This window comes from Silene latifolia, chromosome 3 (genome assembly GCF_048544455.1).
Source record: "Silene latifolia isolate original U9 population chromosome 3, ASM4854445v1, whole genome shotgun sequence".
In the NCBI taxonomy this organism is placed as follows: Eukaryota; Viridiplantae; Streptophyta; class Magnoliopsida; order Caryophyllales; family Caryophyllaceae; genus Silene; species Silene latifolia.
In genome coordinates, this window is record NC_133528.1 from 25,443,610 (window position 1) to 25,461,907 (window position 18,298).

An 18,298-nucleotide genomic window follows, 5' to 3' on the forward strand; every position below is an offset into this window, starting at 1 on the left:
TATCTACAGGGAGACAATTGTGTTCTATTTGCTAAATCTAATCTGTCTATGTAACCGAAATGGGGGTTTGTTTTGATTGGTTTCTAAAACTAATGCAACAAAGATGAAATAAATAGTAAAAGTATTGATATAAAAAATATATGGAGAAAATGGCCAGGATTGTCGGTTCACTATGGTTTAATAAGGATAAAAGGTAGGGTCAAAGACTTGGTCTAATTACGGTCTGAAGGGCAGTGATAAGGTCCTCTCGGGTCCGCTAATCACCCTAGAAACTCTCTAATATGCTCTTGCCCTATTTAAAGTACTCTATTGTTCGTAGCAGATCTCACTCTTTCCAATCTCTGGATCTAGGCCGGAGTTTATCATATTAAAATAACTAGCTGCATGCATTCAACTAATTAAATAGGAATTAAATGCTACGATTAACAATTCAGACGAATAATTATTCCAAATCTAAAACCTAATTTAAAATCGTCATTCAACCATAGATCCCCTAAATCCTAGCATGAAAAAATTAGCTACTCATGATTGAAGTAATAAAATTAACAAGAATAATAACAACTAAATTAGACATGATAATAAGATGCAAATAACGATTAAGCATATGATAAGGGCGAAACTAGGTAGAGTAGAACGAATAAAGGGAAATAATAATTGAAGAATGAAAGGTTAATTGAATTACCAAAATGAAAAGGAAACAAGATTGCAAATTCTGATCCAAAACGCTCAAGCAGGCAACGTAGGAAAGTATTTTGCAGTGTAAAACCTAATATTGTTCCAGCTATCCTTTATATAACAATAGCCAAAAATTATCACTAAACAACTAATGGGCCGATTAACTTATTAACCAAAAACGGCCTGGCAGCTAAAAATAGTCGATCGACCACTAAAGCAGTCGATCGACCAACTTCTCAGACAAAACCAGTCGATCGACTAATTGAGGCAGTCGATCGACTTTTCTCCTAAACAGCAGCGTCCAACACTCCCTCTTGACGCATTTCCATGCAGCTACATGCCTTCTAAAACGACCGTTTCCGAGCTCTAGCTTCACTAACGTCTCAACTTCAACTCCGGGGGCAGAATTTGGCTTGATTTCATTTCTCTTGGGCCAACAACCTGCAAAATGCATAGTACGACCGAAGTAACCGAAAACAAGGGAGAATGGTAGCTTACGCTACCCAAAATAGCATAATAATGCGTGCAAAAGAGTAAAGTAAACGTATGAAAGGCACACATCACCCCCGTGTCCACAATATTTATCACCAGATTTTACGCTTCACTGTCGGGTCCCACTCTGTCATTACTCTTTTAAATCTCAAATAGTAATTTCAAACCAGCAATTACTTATCCCTATACTATTACTATCTTGCTTTACCAGATTTCTTCCAAGTATTATACGAATATTGGTTCCCCTATATTAAAAAGTAGGTACTAAGTAAAGACTTCACAATCCTAATACACCTCACTTTAACCTTTCCATTATACTTATTCTCAAAAATTTTCTTTGGTTTCACAAGATGCATGTTGGAGCATACGTTGAGAGGGTGAGGCGTTATGAGGGAAAGATTGCTTTCATTAATAATCGAATTACGTTGTTCTTCACTCGATTAAGGGTAATACTAACAAAAAGTGACATAATGAGGTTATTAGATCGAGCACCATCATTGTCGATGATAAGAAGTATATTAGGTATGATTATAGACTTACGACGTTCTCAAATTGCTTTGGAGGCGGATATCAGAAGAGGTATGTGCTTAATTAACTCATAATATTTTATTGGTGTACTATTCTGCCAAGTATTAACCTATTTGTTTACAGAAATAATGCACCAGAAAAGGGAAGAGTTAGGGATTCTGGAAGACGATTTAGTGAAACTATTTGGTCGTTTGGAAAAATTCGTCAAGTGGACTGCCTTGGTTGATATGGATTCAGGTGGTGGAAGAGTATTTGTCGGAGATTATGACAATCTCAAGATCATAGACATCTATTATGACCATTTGTTGAAAGAAGCCTATGGAAGCAAGGGTTCATCATCCTTAGAGGAATATTAAGCCTTAGTACTTTGTACCACTACTTTTGATGTAACAAAGCTTATGTAAAACATCTCTTTAAGCGTTTATTAAAGTGCTATTAATAAAAGATTGGCTAATACCATGCATAACTTAAAACAAAAATTAAGGATATGCATAACAGTAAGGCATAAATAGTATTATGCATAACAGAAAAAGAAAGTTTCATTCTATGCAAATTATTCATACATAAGGAGATGCTTGTTTAGTAACTAACACTCCTAATACAAATGACATAGTTCTTAAACAAAAGAAACTCAAACAACTAAGTTTTGATACTATTATGGTTCGACTTGTCTAGGGTTGAGTCTAGTCTATAGGTGGGATCTCATTGTACATAATGCGGATTTCCTCAGGGACTGTCAGGGCTCTCATCCTAAGTTCTACTAGGTAAGCCTCATGGACAATGAAGGTGTGTGCCACATGGTCAAGGGTATAGTAGTCGGGACGTCCTGATGGTCTTTGACTAATATGGTCATAATATGAGTTCACGTACGAATTACGTACGTAACCCCAATCCCAGTAGTAGATAATGAAAAAACAAGTGTTGCCCCTCTAATATATATGAGTCTACTAGGTATTGTGGGTCAGCTCTTATCCCATAGTAATCCATGTATTCTCCCATGTGATGAATATGATCTGCCATAGGTACTCGCAATGGATCGTAGACAAAGTTGTCTGGGTAAAGAAGAGAAAGGTCTGTGACACGTCTGTCGTATACCTGTCAAAAATAAACTAACTCAACTAACTATATAGCTAGGGAAGTCAGGTCTATCGCCGCAGGGAGGCAAGATATTTGTAGAAGTCCGTCTATTTGGTCACAAATGGGGGGGGGGGGGGGTTGTTTGATTTGTTATCTAAACTACGAGATTTAAAGGAAAGAGGAATAAAGGGTAAGAGCAATAAAAGCAGAGAAAAAGGATAAACTATCAGATAGAGAGGGACATGTCAGGATTTTGGTTCACTACGGTAGTCCAGTGACTCAGCTGTAAATGACTCAGACGAATTAATGTAAGACGGATGTTGAAAGGTCCTTTCGATCCACTTCCTATCCTAAAATACCACTAACTTAACTTTTATTCTCGTCAGGGTAGTCTATTGTTCATAGCAGGCCTATTTAGTCCAATCTTTCGATCTAGGATTAATTTTAGCCAGATTAAAGGTTAACTCAGAAGTGTGCACTCAACTAAGTTGAATAAATACAGTTAAATTGCTATGGTGACAGAGTCTCGTAATTATTTCATCTGTTTCATTTACTACATCGTCACAATCCTACAGCAGATCCCCTAATCCCAACATGAAAGGGGTTTAGCTACTCATGTCGCTAATTAAACTAACAGCAGATAAAATCCCAGCAGTAAACATAATGAAATAAACAATAAATTGCATAAAAGTAAATTAGGGCAGAAGAATAAATGTAACGAAACAAAGAATTAAAGCAACAAGAGATTAATTATTAATAAGAGAAGAGAAAGAATTACAATCGATGCGAATCCGGCGTAAAGAACACAAAATCCAAGCGAAAGTAATCCCGAAATAAAGTTACAGTAGAGAGGAATGAAGTACGCAGTAAAAGTTTGATAATTGAAAAGTAGATAAAAAAAAGACCCGATCCTAATAACCTAGTTAACGTAGGTTTAAATAGTAAAGTACTTAAGTTTTGCGAAATTAAACAACACACGGGCTGTTTAAAGCCCATAATCAGCGAAACCACTCGATCGAGTGGATTAAAACCACTCGATCGAGCAACACCTCAGCAAATCTACTCGATCGAGTAGAAAGTTACTCGATCGAGTAACTGGTCTTTCTGCAGGCTAAGGATCGAGTGGAAAACCACTCGATCGACCAATCTGGGACGTAAAAATCACTCGATCGAGTGATTAAACCGCTCGATCGAGTTCTTGGTCTTCATTTCAGCTCAAGTCCACGCCTAAATGCCTCGTAATCCGTGCCATGATGCTTTCAAGTGCAGTATCTCACTCTGGAAAAATCCCGTCTCCTCTAAATGCATGCAAAAAGGACGAAAAAGAGTACGATTCCACTACTTTCGCGTTCATTTCTACAAAATGGACAAAACGAACCAAAGTAGCCAATTCGGGGCAAAATACCATAAAAACAGTATAAAAATGCATAGAAATGCATGCTGAAATAGGCTAAAAAGACTATATATTATGCACGTATCAAATCTCCCCAAATCGAACCTTTACTCGTCCTCGAGTAAACTCAAAACTAAACTAATGGAACGGAAATGATAACTCAGAGCTAGCTTAACTTGTCTACTTGAACCACTTTAATGCAACAAAAACTAACAGTTAAAGCTAAGCAGTCAATACGCAAACGAATTATAAGTCATTCGTAAATATAGCCAACCTATCGACCTTGCAAGACCAACAAAATCGGACTCTCTCGTGGTCACTCTTCTCTCATGAAGCAAAGGGTGAATGTTATATGTAAAAGAGAGAAGAAAAGACAGTCACTCACCTAACTGCGACCTACATAGCATGCATGCAACAAAAATGAAAGACAATTCAAGTACTAATGCACACACTCCAACCAATAATGTCTGTCACAGCCGAGGGCTTATAAATAATTTGAGAATAGTGAGGTTCAGGTGAGAAAAGGTAAAACATGTTATGGAAATGTGGAGGTAAAAGCGTCAAGCTAGTTCCTAACAGGACCATAATGAAACCATCCAAAACTCAACTGACTGGAAGACTAAGTACAAGTGCCCTTCATTTGGCACAAATCTCACTAAACTCAAACACAATCTCCTCAAAAAGTATGGGATAAAACGGAGGAGTCAGACGGTCAAAAACTTCCCTTTTTTAACATCGTCTGAACGAACTAGCTGAAACAAACAACCTTTTTTTTTTCAAACTTTTTTTTTTCGCCTGTTCACGTGATTCAGCCTTCTTCTTTTTTTTTTTCATTTTTTTTTTCTTCATTTTCACGTTTTTTTTTTCCTTTTTTTTCAATTCTCTTTTTTCTCTTTCTTTTCCTCCTTCCTCTATACTTACACCAACTCCAAACAAGAAATACGGGCCAAAATGCAACGGAAAATCATACCACAAAAGAACATACTAACTAGCTTGACTAGGCAGGCTTAGTTTGGGATGTAGCTGATGGGTCAAAAAGGCAAATTTGGCTAATGTGGAGCTAAATGGGTGAGAAATATAAAGAAAGGGAAATTTGCAAGCACCTCCCTGCATGTGACACCAACCACAAACCCGAATATGTGCATTTGACAGGAAATTGGATGTCATAAAAGTGCAAAAATAATGAACATGCTATGCAAGGAGTACTACTCTCAATTCCTAATGAACTGGTCATGAATGTCACCAGTTATGGGCTCTAAAACTCAGAATTTTTCAAGTAGTTTGCCAATTTATCAAGTCAAGTCTAGACAGTCGGCTATATTTGAACAGAAACTCGTAGACTATGCGTATGACAAAGCTAATAACTATCAAAAGAAGTGAAGGGCTCAAGCAAAAAGACAAGTTATAGTGCATTATCATCACGGAAATCTACCGTTCCTACTCAACCTATATGCAAAAATAAACGTGAATTTTTTTTGAAATTTTCTAATTTTTTTTTGGATTTTTGATTTTTTATGAAAATAAACAACAATGCAGGCTGAAAAATAAACGTGAATGCAAAACAAATGCAAATGCAGACTCAAAAGGATGCAATACCCTCCCCAAACCAAAACGGACAGCGCCCTCGTTGTCCTCCAAAGATACACCGAGATATATACAAGGGAACGGGAATATACAACCAATCAATAAAAAAACAATAAATATAAAGGAGACAAAATAAAAGAGTAAGAGATACATACAAAATACGAACTTCCCCAAACCAGCCAGAAAACTGGGGAAGTGAGTAGACCAGTAGCTACTCGTCGTCGTCGTCACTGCTGTCACGGATCTCCTCCACCCTGAACTCCGGGTCTCTCTCCTCCTCCGCTCCTCAGCTCGAGCTCTCTCCACTGCCACCTCCAGGTCCTCGTCCTCCTCCTCGTCAGCAGACTCCGGGTACCCCTTAGCTGGGAACCGGAAGAAGGAAGGGTGTGGCCAACCCTCTGGAATCGGACGATGTCGCCGCAAGTGGTACTCGTACAGAGGATGCAAGGCAAGAGCCATGTCCCTCTCCATACGAGCCTGACGCGCTGCAATCTCAAGCAACAAACCGTAAACGGCGCCCCCTTGGTCCATGACCGCGGGCGCCACAAAGGGAGGAGGTGGTACGAAAGTAGCCGGTAAGACCGGCTCAGTCTGTGTCTGGTCAGTGGGAGTAGGAGTAGGAGTGGTAGTGGGAGTGGGAGTAGGGGTCGGATCGGGAGTAGCCGTGGAAGGCTGGGCACTCCCTGAAGGTGTAGACCCCTCTCCGGTCTCAAGACGCCGCTTCTTGGCGGCGGGTGCAGCAGGAGTAGGTCTAGGTGGAAGGAGAAGGTGAGGTAGTGGTGGCAGACGGGCGCCCCTAGCAACAAAGAGGGAAGGGGCTCAAGACGGGGAGAGTGTCACAAGGTAAGTCTACGGACAAGGAGCCGTTAATATTCCAAGTCCGGTAGTCCGGGGTCGCCCAATCGAGAAAGCATGGCGTCCAGACTCAGTAGCCTCTCTCCCTCGAGGTACTACAGGTCACGAGGCCAAACGGGGAAAAGGCGGCGGGCAAGAATGGTGGCTATGCCACCGCAGGCAATGGTTCCCGTCTCCTTCTTCCCCTGGCTCAGAAGGTACTGGGCGGTCAAATAAGCTATGTTGAGGGTAAAAGGACCCTCGCAGTCGATGTTTAGGTAACCGCCCAGGATGGAGAGCTCGGTGGTGGTCATGTTGTTCGGCTCCTTTCGGCCGAAAAAAGTGCTCCCCATCAGTCTAAGGAAACAGCGGACAGGGGGGAGGTGGACCTGATGGAGCTTTCGCTCCCTAAAAGTGGTCTGGGCCAAGCACCGCCAAAGCTGACGGTAGACCTTCCTCGGGGCAGCAGTCAGGCCCGTAGAGGAAAAGTCAAGTAACCTACCAAACTCCCCTAGTGTGATCGGAAAGGTCCGGTTAAACAACCGGAAGGACACTGAAGAGCTATCGGGGTTAGCCTCGTGTGCCCCGGGGGAGAAGGTAAAAGAGCTGAGAAACTCGAGGCTCAGCTCTAAAAAGGTACGACCGCTCATAGTGATGAGCCCGGCCATCCCCGTGCCCCGTAGTAAGTCACAAACCGATTCATAGATACCGAGTCTCTTAAGTGCTGATTTCTCTAGAAATCGGGAAGGTACATGTACACAACGAAGCAGGTTATAAAATTTCTTACGATGTAAGGCGTTAACGAAAAGTACCTGCGGGTAATCTGGGTGAGGGTCTAGGGAAGTGTCACCTCGGACCGTGACTGTGCCAGAAGTAGAAGCAGCAGCAGCTGTAGAAGTGCTAGGAGCGGAAGTAGAGGTGACTGGAGCTGGTGTAGCTCGGAACTGTCTATGACCTCGGCCTCTGGAACTCAAAGCAGAAGCCCGTGCAGCGACGGTGTGAGGAACCAGGGCTGCTCTGAAGGCGGCTGCGACTGCTGGCGAGTCCGCCACATGTGTAAAAGTAGAGGCTGGTGCAGAGGTAGTGGCTGCTGTGGTCACCACTGAAGAGGGACTAGCAGCAGTGCTAGTGGTGGTGGTGACCGTAGAAGAAGTGGCGACTGAATCGAGCAAGCGGTGAGCCAGTGGAGCAAAAGCGCACTGCGAAACTAGGAACACTAGGGCTGCAGTAGTGACTAAGGTGGAGGCAGTGGCAACAACAGGGGTCACTGTCTCAGACAAAGACGGACTAGAGGATGAACTAGTAGAGGGTAAAGAACTAGAATCCATCCTGTAAACAAAGGGTAAGGGGTATGATAAGAAGACAAAGGCTAACAGAGGCTAAAACAGCAGGAAATCAGCATGTTAAACCATAAAAACTCCCCTACCAGTCGAAAATTTTTGACCTACAGCACATAGATCCCAACAATTCCTCAAACAAATTTGAATAGCAGCATGTAAATAGCGATAAGGTGGGCATAACAGTCAACAACAACTGCATGTAAGCGTCAACTGAGGTTAAGTAAATCATGGCAGCATATAAACCCGTCTGACGATCGAAAATTTCGACTGAAACAACCCTAAACGCAAATTTTGTGCAAGGGTCCAGATTAAGCATGTCTAAGCATCAACAGGGGTGTGATATCAGTCAACAATCAGCAGCAAATTCGCAACAAAGACGCTAACTAGACAAATTACAGCAGCAGTAACCAAAGTGACAGTCGAAAATCTCGACTGTCCTGAACCCATATAAAAAAAATCATGTAAAAATCGAATTAAGCATGCAACAGTAGTGAGGAAGGGAAATTGATCACCAAACAAGATAAGTAAGGGCAACCAAAGGCAAGTAAAGTCGAAAAAATTCGACTAAAGCAAGATTTCGAACCCTAATTCCAATATTTCCCCATAAATTTCAAAATAAACGAAATTAAAATGCATAGAGGATGAAGGAATCGCTTACTTGATGATAGAAATCCTACAAAAGCAATTAATCTTCAAATAAACAAGCACAAGAAGCGATTTTTCGAGCTAAAAACCGCAAACCTTAACCCTTCTTTAAAGTCGTGAAAACGAGCACAATCAAGAGGGAAATTAAGGGGCTTTGAAAGATTAAAATGCAAACAAGAGATTGTAGGAGGCGGATTTGGTGATTTGGGCAAGAAAATGGGGATTTGGGGGTTATTTGATCGCAATTAGGGGAGTGTTAGACGAAAATTAGGGGAACAATGGAATTAGAAGCAAAAAGAAAGAGTTTAAAGTAAAAACTCCCTGCGTCCTGTTCATTTCACTCGATCGAGTGGTTTTAAACCACTCGATCGAGCATTTTGATGCTCCATCTACTCGATCGAGTAGAAATCTACTCGATCGAGAAATCCCCTTTATTACTTTACTCGATCGACTGGAAAAAGTGCTCGATCTACCATATTTTCACTCGATCGAGTACATAAAGTGCTCGATCGAGCTCTTTCTTCGCGTAAGCTCTTGAATTTCGTCAATTCTTCCCTTGGAATGAATAAATCTTCCCCAAACCTGCATAAAAATACGTGCAAAAAAAATATCCCAAAATACCAAATACGCATGAGAACAGTCTATAGTCTTAAATCTACGCTAAAAGCAGTCTATAAACTAATTATCCTAATTAAAAGCAATAAAACAAATTCAACGGAAAATCAAAAGTTATCTATTACAAAGTGTTACACGGGGCATTTCCCCGTTTAATTCCCAATGCAATTCAGTTGCCCCTTAAAGGGCTCCTGACTGGAGGACGTCACCTCAGCAACATTGACTGTCCTCTTCGACTTCCATGAGCATGAATTATCATTTGAAACGGTAAGAGGGGAGTAGTTCACATCCACAGAAGCGCGAACTTTCCTCCTGGCTCCTCTATCACCGGTTGTAGCGTCATCATCTCCAATTTGATTGACAGTAATTGCACCATGTCCCTTGACAGCTTCTTCATTGCTTTCATCTGTACCTACAGCAAGGAAAACAGATGAACTTTCCTCCTTTTTGCTCTCAGTCGGAGGCGGAGGGGTAACAATTGCAGCATAATACTCCAAATTTTCATCTGGAGTGTCAATAATAGGGTCAATAGAAGAGAGGACATTGCAAGGCTGAGCTTGCATGGGAGCCCTCCGGGACTTAGACTGATGAAAAATCAGCTCCTCGTCCCCTACCTGAAAGGTCAAAGTCTTTCCCCCGACGTCTATAACTGCACGGGCAGTGGACAAAAATGGTCTCCCTAAAATAATAGGGGTGTGTGCATCTTCGGGGATGTCTAAGACAACAAAATCAACGGGAATAAAGAATCTCCCGATCCTCACAGGTACGTCTTCTACTATGCCTAGTGGCCGTGATATACTACGGTCGGCCATCTGGACTGTCATGTTAGTGCAACTCAGCTTTGTCAAACCAAGTCTCTTGGCTAGAGACAGCGGTAAGACACTTACGCTAGCGCCTAAATCGCATAGCGCATTATCAATCAAATAGTTACCGATATGACACGGAATTGAAAAACTACCCGGGTCTGACTGCTGAGGAGGTAACTTATTTTGAAATAGGGCTGACCCCACCTCAGTCAAAGCTACGGTCTCACTATCACTAATACTCCTCTTACGCGATAGAATTTCTTTCATAAACTTAAGATAAGAGGGTACCTTTGTCAGCAACTCAGTGAACGGAACAGTGACTTCCAAGCTTTTCAGAAGTTCAACAAATTTGCCGAATTGTGGATTGGCCTTAGTATTCTGCAACCGCCTCGGGAAGGGAACCGTGATAGGTATCTCGAGTCCCTTGTTTCTCTCTTCCAATGTATCTTCCGGAGCAAGTTCTGTATCCTTTGGACGCTTCTTACCTCTCGAACGAGGTCTTTCCGGTGATTTATCACTTAAACGAGCACTAGCAGGCTCTCGAATAAGCTTCTCGTCATCAAAACTACTCGATCGACTAATATACCCATTCGATCGAGTAGAATCTTCATCAATATCACTCGATCGAGTAGTTTTTTCACTCGATCGAGCAACTCCATTTTGCTCATCACTCGATCGAGTAGAAAAACTACTCGATCGACCATTCTGCCTTTCCTGTTCACTCGATCAAGTGGTATTTTCACTCGATCGACCAATTTCGTCCCCAAATCTGCTCGATCGACCACCTGAAACCAGTCGATCGAGCACTTTCTTTGCCGTGAGCTCATTTTCTTCGCGAACACTGTTCACCATCGATTCTGACTCTCCTCGGGTCGATTTCTGCATTTCCGGTCCCTCATATGAACGACCGCTTCTCAGATTGATGAAATTTACCGTCTTGTGTGTATTCTTCTCATTTTGAGTCGGTAATTGACCCTGCTTTCTTGTGGACTGATTAGTGGCTAATTGGGCAACTTGAGTTTCAAGTGCCTTTATGGACGCGTCTTTCTGTTGATCACTCAATTGCCACTGCTTCGTGAAGGCTTGCAACATAGACTTAAGCTCACCAATTTCACTCACCCCACCGGAAGATGATGCACCATGGTTAGGAGGAGTAAAAGAAGGGGGCTTTTGAAAGCCTTGTTGATTCTTGTGTGGAGGGACATAAGGTTGCTGCTGGTGCGGAGGAGGAGCAGGATTGAGCACATTCTGACTAGTCCACCTCAGATTGGGATGGACTGCCCCTTGATTATTGTAATAGGAACCCCCTCCTTGCTTATATTGTTGAAAGGCAAGGACTTGTTCCTTCTCTACAAGACAGCCAACAGCAGTGTGGCCATCATTACTCCCACATCTCTCACATGAAATGGTCTCTCCCCTAGTAAGAACATGGACCGTCTGAGGCTCCCCAGCAGCTTGTAATTCCAACTTGTCGAACCTAGCATTCATGGTCTCCAGCTGGGCCAAAACCTGCTTATCGAGTGCATGAACTATCCTAATCCCATCCCTCGGGTTACCATATTCAGCACTGTGATTCGCCATCTCTTCAATAAGGGACCATCAAGTATCATCATCTGTATTCTCCTGAAATCTTCCACTAGATGCCGCATCAAGTATGGCTCTCTGGTCGGCATACAGCCCATTGTAGAACTGATTAGCTAGAAACCATGGGTCAAAACCATGGTGAGGGATAGACCTCACCAACTTCTTGAATCGTGACCATGCTTCATAGAAACTTTCATCGGGAGCTTGTCTGAAACTAGTAATCTTGGCCCTCAGCAAATTGGTGCGTTGTGGAGGGAAATATCTCTTATAAAATGCAAGAGCAAGAGAGTGCGGTCCAAGTCAGTCAGCCACTCCCTGGCTGAATCAGCTAAAGATAAAGGAAATAGAACTTCCTTAATCTTGTCCTGAGTTACCCCCTTAGTGGCGGGGATAGTAGAATAGTAATCGGTAAAGGTCTCCATATGCTTCCTCGGATCTTCACCTGCCACATCTCTATAGATATTCCTCTCCACCAGATTGATATAAGAAGGACGGATATCGAATGTATTACCATCCTCAGTCTGGAGATTGAAACCCTTCGGAATAGAGGATGCTTTAGGCACTGAATGACTGGAAAGCTTTGGCATCTTTATTGTAGAAATCGGATTTGTCTTCCGCGAAAAGGGAATGATCTAGCTCGCTCGAAAGTACTCAAGTCTTCCTTTCGTGATTTCCTTAGCAGACGGAGTTTATGCTTGAATAATCTCTCCGGTTTCAATCAGTGAAACTAATTCAAACCTGTCGACACGGGCATAAACAACACCGAAAGAAAATAATAAGAACGGCCTCAAGGATTGAAAATTTCTGAGAGAGATAAAATAAACGGAACAACAACAAATAGGACAATTGCCTCCCCAAGAACGGCGCCAAAATTTGACACGTTTGTCGTATAATTGTCAAAAATAAACTAACTCAACTAACTATATAGCTAGGGAAGTCGGGTCGATCTCATGCAGGAGGCAAGATATTTGTAGAAGTCCGTCTATTTGATCACAAATGGGGGGGGGGGGGGGGGGTTGTTTGATTTGTTATCTAAACTACGAGATTTAAAGGAAAGAGGAATAAAGGGTAAGAGCAATAAAAGCAGAGAAAAAGGATAAACTATCAGATAGAGAGGGACATGTCAGGATTTTGGTTCACTACGGTAGTCCAGTGACTCAGCTGTAAATGACTCAGACGAATTAATGTAAGACGGATGTTGAAAGGTCCTTTCGATCCACTTCCTATCCTAAAATACCACTAACTTAACTTTCATTCTCGTCAGGGTAGTCTACTGTTCATAGCAGGCCTATTTAGTCCAATCTTTCGATCTAGGATTAATTTTAGCCAGATTAAAGGTTAACTCAGAAGTGTGCACTCAACTAAGTTGAATAAATACAGTTAAATTGCTATGGTGACAGAGTCTCGTAATTATTTCATCTGTTTCATTTACTACATCGTCACAATCCTACCGCAGATCCCCTAATCCCAACATGAAAGGGGTTTAGCTACTCATGTCGCTAATTAAACTAACAAATGAGATAAAATTCAAAGTAAACATAATGAAATAAACAATAAATTGCATAAAAGTAAATTAGGGCAGAAGAATAAATGTAACGAAACAAAGAATTAAAGCAACAAGAGATTAATTATTAATAAGAGAAGAGAAAGAATTACAATCGATGCGAATCCGGCGTAAAGAACACAAAATCCAAGCGAAAGTAATCCCGAAATAAAGTTACAGTAGAGAGGAATGAAGTACGCAGTAAAAGTTTGATAATTGAAAAGTAGATAAAAAAAAGATCTGATCCTAATAACCTAGTTAACGTAGGTTTAAATAGTAAAGTACTTAAGTTTTGCGAAATTAAACAACACACGGGCTGTTTAAAGCCCATAATCAGCGAAACCACTCGATCGAGTGGATTAAAACCACTCGATCGAGCAACACCTCAGAAAATCTACTCGATCGAGTAGAAAGTTACTCGATCGAGTAACTGGTCTTTCTGCAGGCTAAGGATCGAGTGGAAAACCACTCGATCGACCAATCTGGGACGTAAAAATCACTCGATCGAGTGATTAAACTGCTCGATCGAGTTCTTGGTCTTCATTTCAGCTCAAGTCCGTGCCTAAATGCCTCGTAATCCGTGCCATGATGCTTTCAAGTGCAGTATCTCACTCTGGAAAAATCTCGTCTCCTCTAAATGCATGCAAAAAGGACGAAAAAGAGTATGATTCCACTACTTTCGCGTTCATTTCTAAAAAATGGACAAAACGAACCAAAGTAGCCAATTTGGGGCAAAATACCATAAAAAAGTATAAAAATGTATAGAAACGCGTGCTTAAATAGGCTAAAAAGACTATATATTATGCACGTATCAGTCTGCCATGATAACCTATCACAGAGAAATTCGCGTCAGTAACGGTTTTAAGGTTACGTCTAAGGACTAGTGATACTCTAAGGTTCATGTTGGGGGACAGGAGATAAGTTCCTAAGTCAAAGAGTAATTAGAGTCTTGTAAATACTAGGCTTGAAAATAACATTTAACATAGAACATATTGGTAAGGTAAAAGATAACAATTCTATCATGATGTTTCAAACATATCTACCCTTGATAAACATTCTACGCCAATATATTATTTGAAAAAGCTTATTTGTGTCTAGGTGATCTCACATTTTTAGTGATCTAAGTAGTGCTAATTATTAACCAATTATCGATCTTATAAGTCAGTGTATTCCCAGGGCATCCCTTGTTAGGTAATTGAGACTAAATTCTCTTTTACGGTCACAAGGTCGCTCTGATACCAACTGTAACAACCCGGATTTTCACAGGACTTAATTAACTAAGTCTAATAAAAAATTTATGTCAAAATTCGGATCGCTATGGATCACTTATACATGGTTAATTAAATTAGTCGTGATACAAATTACAAATTAACTACTTAGACCATATTCAAATCTCTCTTGGATTTCCATAGTGTTCATAAAGATGCATCTCTTAATCAACTTGGTACCTGAAAAAAAATATAACAACAACACGCTGAGCGCGAGCAACCTAACCGTTCTATTAACATCCCTAATAATTCAAAAACAAACACGCGAATTAGATCAATAATGCATAAACAAGAGTCACATAATACACGTAACACATAAATTTATATTTTAGTCTGCTTAATCATGTGGGTCGATAGAACGAATAAAATAAAATTCGGTGGTAGCCATTTGATTTTAAAAATCATTTTTCACATAGGCATCCAATATACACACGAGTCGTGGCACCATAGTGTATAACTATACATGCCCGGCTTGCATCTCATCTGACATGTACAATTATCTACCATACTCGTAGACCGTGCCACTCCTAAGATGGTTTACATCTCACACCAGAGGGCTCGGCAGGGCCGGACTCCTTAGTATAAATCAACTTACTTATCTGATAGCATAAAGGAGTGAATTGCAAGTGACCTGATAGTCCACAAGTCACGACACCTCGCACACCCAGCCATAAAAATTGCGAATGTGCACACTAGCATAAAGTATAGTGCTGGTGATATCTAAAGGAAGTACGAGACTGATCAAGTCCCTGTCTATGAATGGCTAAACACTCGCTACTCTCGGAGCACCAGCGAATGATCCCAGTTAATCTGGAAAGACATATCTTGTGCCCTTTGTACGCCGATCGACACTTCTCATTAGACAACTCCATTACGAAGTTGGTTGTTCTATACTCGAAGGCCCCATAAAGAACGCCTCTCGAGCTATCCCGTATACTAAGACTCCTAAGTATCATTATAGCACAGTCGTCCATCTAACTACACGTAACTATCACATTTCATTTCTTACCTCGTGTGACGATGTCACGATTTGGATCAGTATAAAAGACTACATTGTATTAAAGCTCGTTATTATCTATAAAGGATATTTATTCAACCATCTCATAGTTTATAGTTTATATTTATAATAGTAACCTGGTAATAGCAATATGAACAAGATGTTAAATATAATGACAACATTAAATTAACAGTTAGATAAATCATCCATTGGCAAGTAACACATTTCATAATACAACCACATTATTATAATTATTCTCTAGAATTAAAATTATGTATTTAAACTTTAAAGGATATAAAATGTGAATGAATGATAGTGTAACTCATATTTCATGACATATTAATAGGTAAATGATAAGTGGTGTTACAATAATTAAATTATTTAGCCATTTAATAATTATAATAATGATTACACAATTGCACATGACATAAATAAATTTAGTGGTCTAAAGTTTCTAATTCATTTTTAACAACAAACAAACTTATGGAATCAAATTTAAACAAAATTAATATCATTAACATAAACAAGTTTTGTAAGATTAAGGAGGTTACGAGAAAGATTAGGTTACCGTCTTAAAATAAAAATAATTTGTCAAAGGTAACCGTCTCAATTATTAAGGTATGTTGTCGTAGATGCAAGTCTTATTACGAAACGTAAATAACTCAACCCGAGAGTATTATATTATTGATGGTCCGCGTATATAAATAAATCCCGTCACTTTGGAAATCACGTTTCCTTATAAGAACAAACCAACTACTTCAGTTTTCCTTCCTTTTTAAAAAAGAAGAAATATCTCCTTCTCAAACGACTCACAACCGACAAGGCCCAGCGAGCAAGCCTCGACGACGGCGATGCAGGCGGTCCAGGCGACAGCTAGAGCGGACCTGTGGTGGTCGATTTACAGGACAAAAACAGAAAGGATGAGAAGGGATATGATAGGAGGAGAAGAAGAAGAAGAAGAAGAAGAAGAAGAAGAAGAAGAAGAAGAAGAAGAAGAAGAAGAAGAAGAAGAAGAAGAAGAAGAAGGAAGGGAGATGGCGGCTCACGGGTGGTGTGACAAGGACGCGGTGGTCGTTGCCTGTGCTGGACTCGACGGAAAACAAACAGAGCAAGGGTAGTTGAACGAAGGCGAGGTGGCGGCATGGGATACCGGAGTAGGGGAAACAAGGCAGAGAAGGTCGCGGCGGTTGACGGCGGTGTTTGGCGATCAACGGCGAGTTCCGGGTAAAGGGCGGCAGCGACTAAAACAAGTTTAATGGTTTTGATTTTATGATAGATGGTAGTGATGAAGGTAGTATAGATTTTAGGTTGTTTGTGTATATTGTTTATGTTGATGGTGATGGACTGATGGTAATTGAATGTGGGAATGGTGGTTGTTGTCGTGACAGTACGGTGGTGCAAGTGTGTGCGGCGGATTAGAGGGACGAATGGTGGCAATCGGGAATGGTGATGATGAATGGTGTAGGCGTGAATGGTGGTAGTAATGATGTAGTGTGGTACGCTATGGCGTATCGATATCGGGTTTGTTTTATGGTATACATGTTTTTTTTACTAGGACAACGTAAGTAAAGGGCATTTAGGTGACCATATTAGTTTCGGTATCATGTCAGACTCTTATGGTGGTTTAAACGATGTGAAGATGGTGATGGGTGACGATGGTGATGGTCCTATTTATAGGGCGAGGAAATTAACAACGATGACGATTGAACAGTGACATGATAAATAGGGTGTAAGTGAGTAAAAGAGAATGTTTGTTCTTTGCAGTGAGTGAACAGGGAAAAAGTTGGATAGTTGGAGAAGTAACCAGTTCACTTGCACATAATAACAAGCTACCACTTGCATTCTATAGGAGTGGGCGGTGAAACTGAACATATTAATACGCGTCTGTAATAATGGGTTCGAAATCGTCTGTAAAGTGAAAATAACGGTTAATAAATTATCATTAGTTAAAAATTCCGACAGTGTTAAATGTCACGTGCCAAATTTGAAAAGCGTAACGTATTTCATAAATGATGAATAAAATAAATTTGAAATTTAATCGAGTCAGTTTGAAGCGGAAATAATTATAAATTATGACATTATGTCGAAAAGTAAAGTATGGTAAATTTTTTAGACGAACTTAGAAATTTGATTTTCACAATCATCCAACTCTATTGGTATGAAAGTATATATAATTAATATTATTTTATTGCCTTAGAATATGAATTGGATTTAAAATTTATTTTTAAAATTTAATAGAATAGCTTAAAACATTGGAAAAAATTTCATAATCAAATTTTATTGAAATAAAATAAATAGAAATCGTAATTAATTAACACGGGGTGTTACAGTAGCAGCTGCAAAACGAGTGCATTAACTTCCAAACCCTTGAGAGAGAAAAAATCCCTCCAATTTTGAATGCTTAACCCTAACCAAGGTCTCCCGCCGGAGACCAACAATACCCCCGTTTTCACCTTCACGGAGGGAACCTCAGAGTCCATCAACACTGGATCCTCCTTTCCTCCACTGCCAAAAAACTCGAAGAGGAAGACTATGCATATCAAAACTTTTCATGCTGAAACCCCACGGGTTCTGCCCGAGTCCCCTCAGTCTGATTCAATTAGAATCCCGGTTGAACCACATGCCGGAACAACAATATCTTATAAGGAGAAAGTGCAAGGCTTCGGAGCTGATTTTAAATCGTTAGAAGATCTAACCTTAGATGATGTCGATTTCGATTCAGATGACGACAATGAGGATAGTGATGATGATTCTCTTTGTCCTCGTATTTGCCTGACAAGGCAAGAAAAAGCTATCCTACGCAAACCCTGGAGACACTCGCTTATCATTAAAATGTTCGATAAAAATATCGGGTATCTTTCGCTTATGCGAAAACTCAACGCAAAATGGTCGATCAAGGGTAAACTCACGCTGACGG

At 40.5% G+C, this 18,298-nt stretch overlaps 1 non-coding gene across 1 annotated transcript; it reads left to right on the forward strand.

Annotated features, from left to right (window-relative positions):
- The first annotated feature begins 11,703 nt into the window (after window positions 1-11,703).
- LOC141650134 (small nucleolar RNA R71) lies at window positions 11,704-11,810 on the forward strand. The gene has a single exon (XR_012546191.1). It is a non-coding gene; the product is annotated as a small nucleolar RNA R71 (small nucleolar RNA).
- Window positions 11,811-18,298: the final 6,488 nt, after the last annotated feature.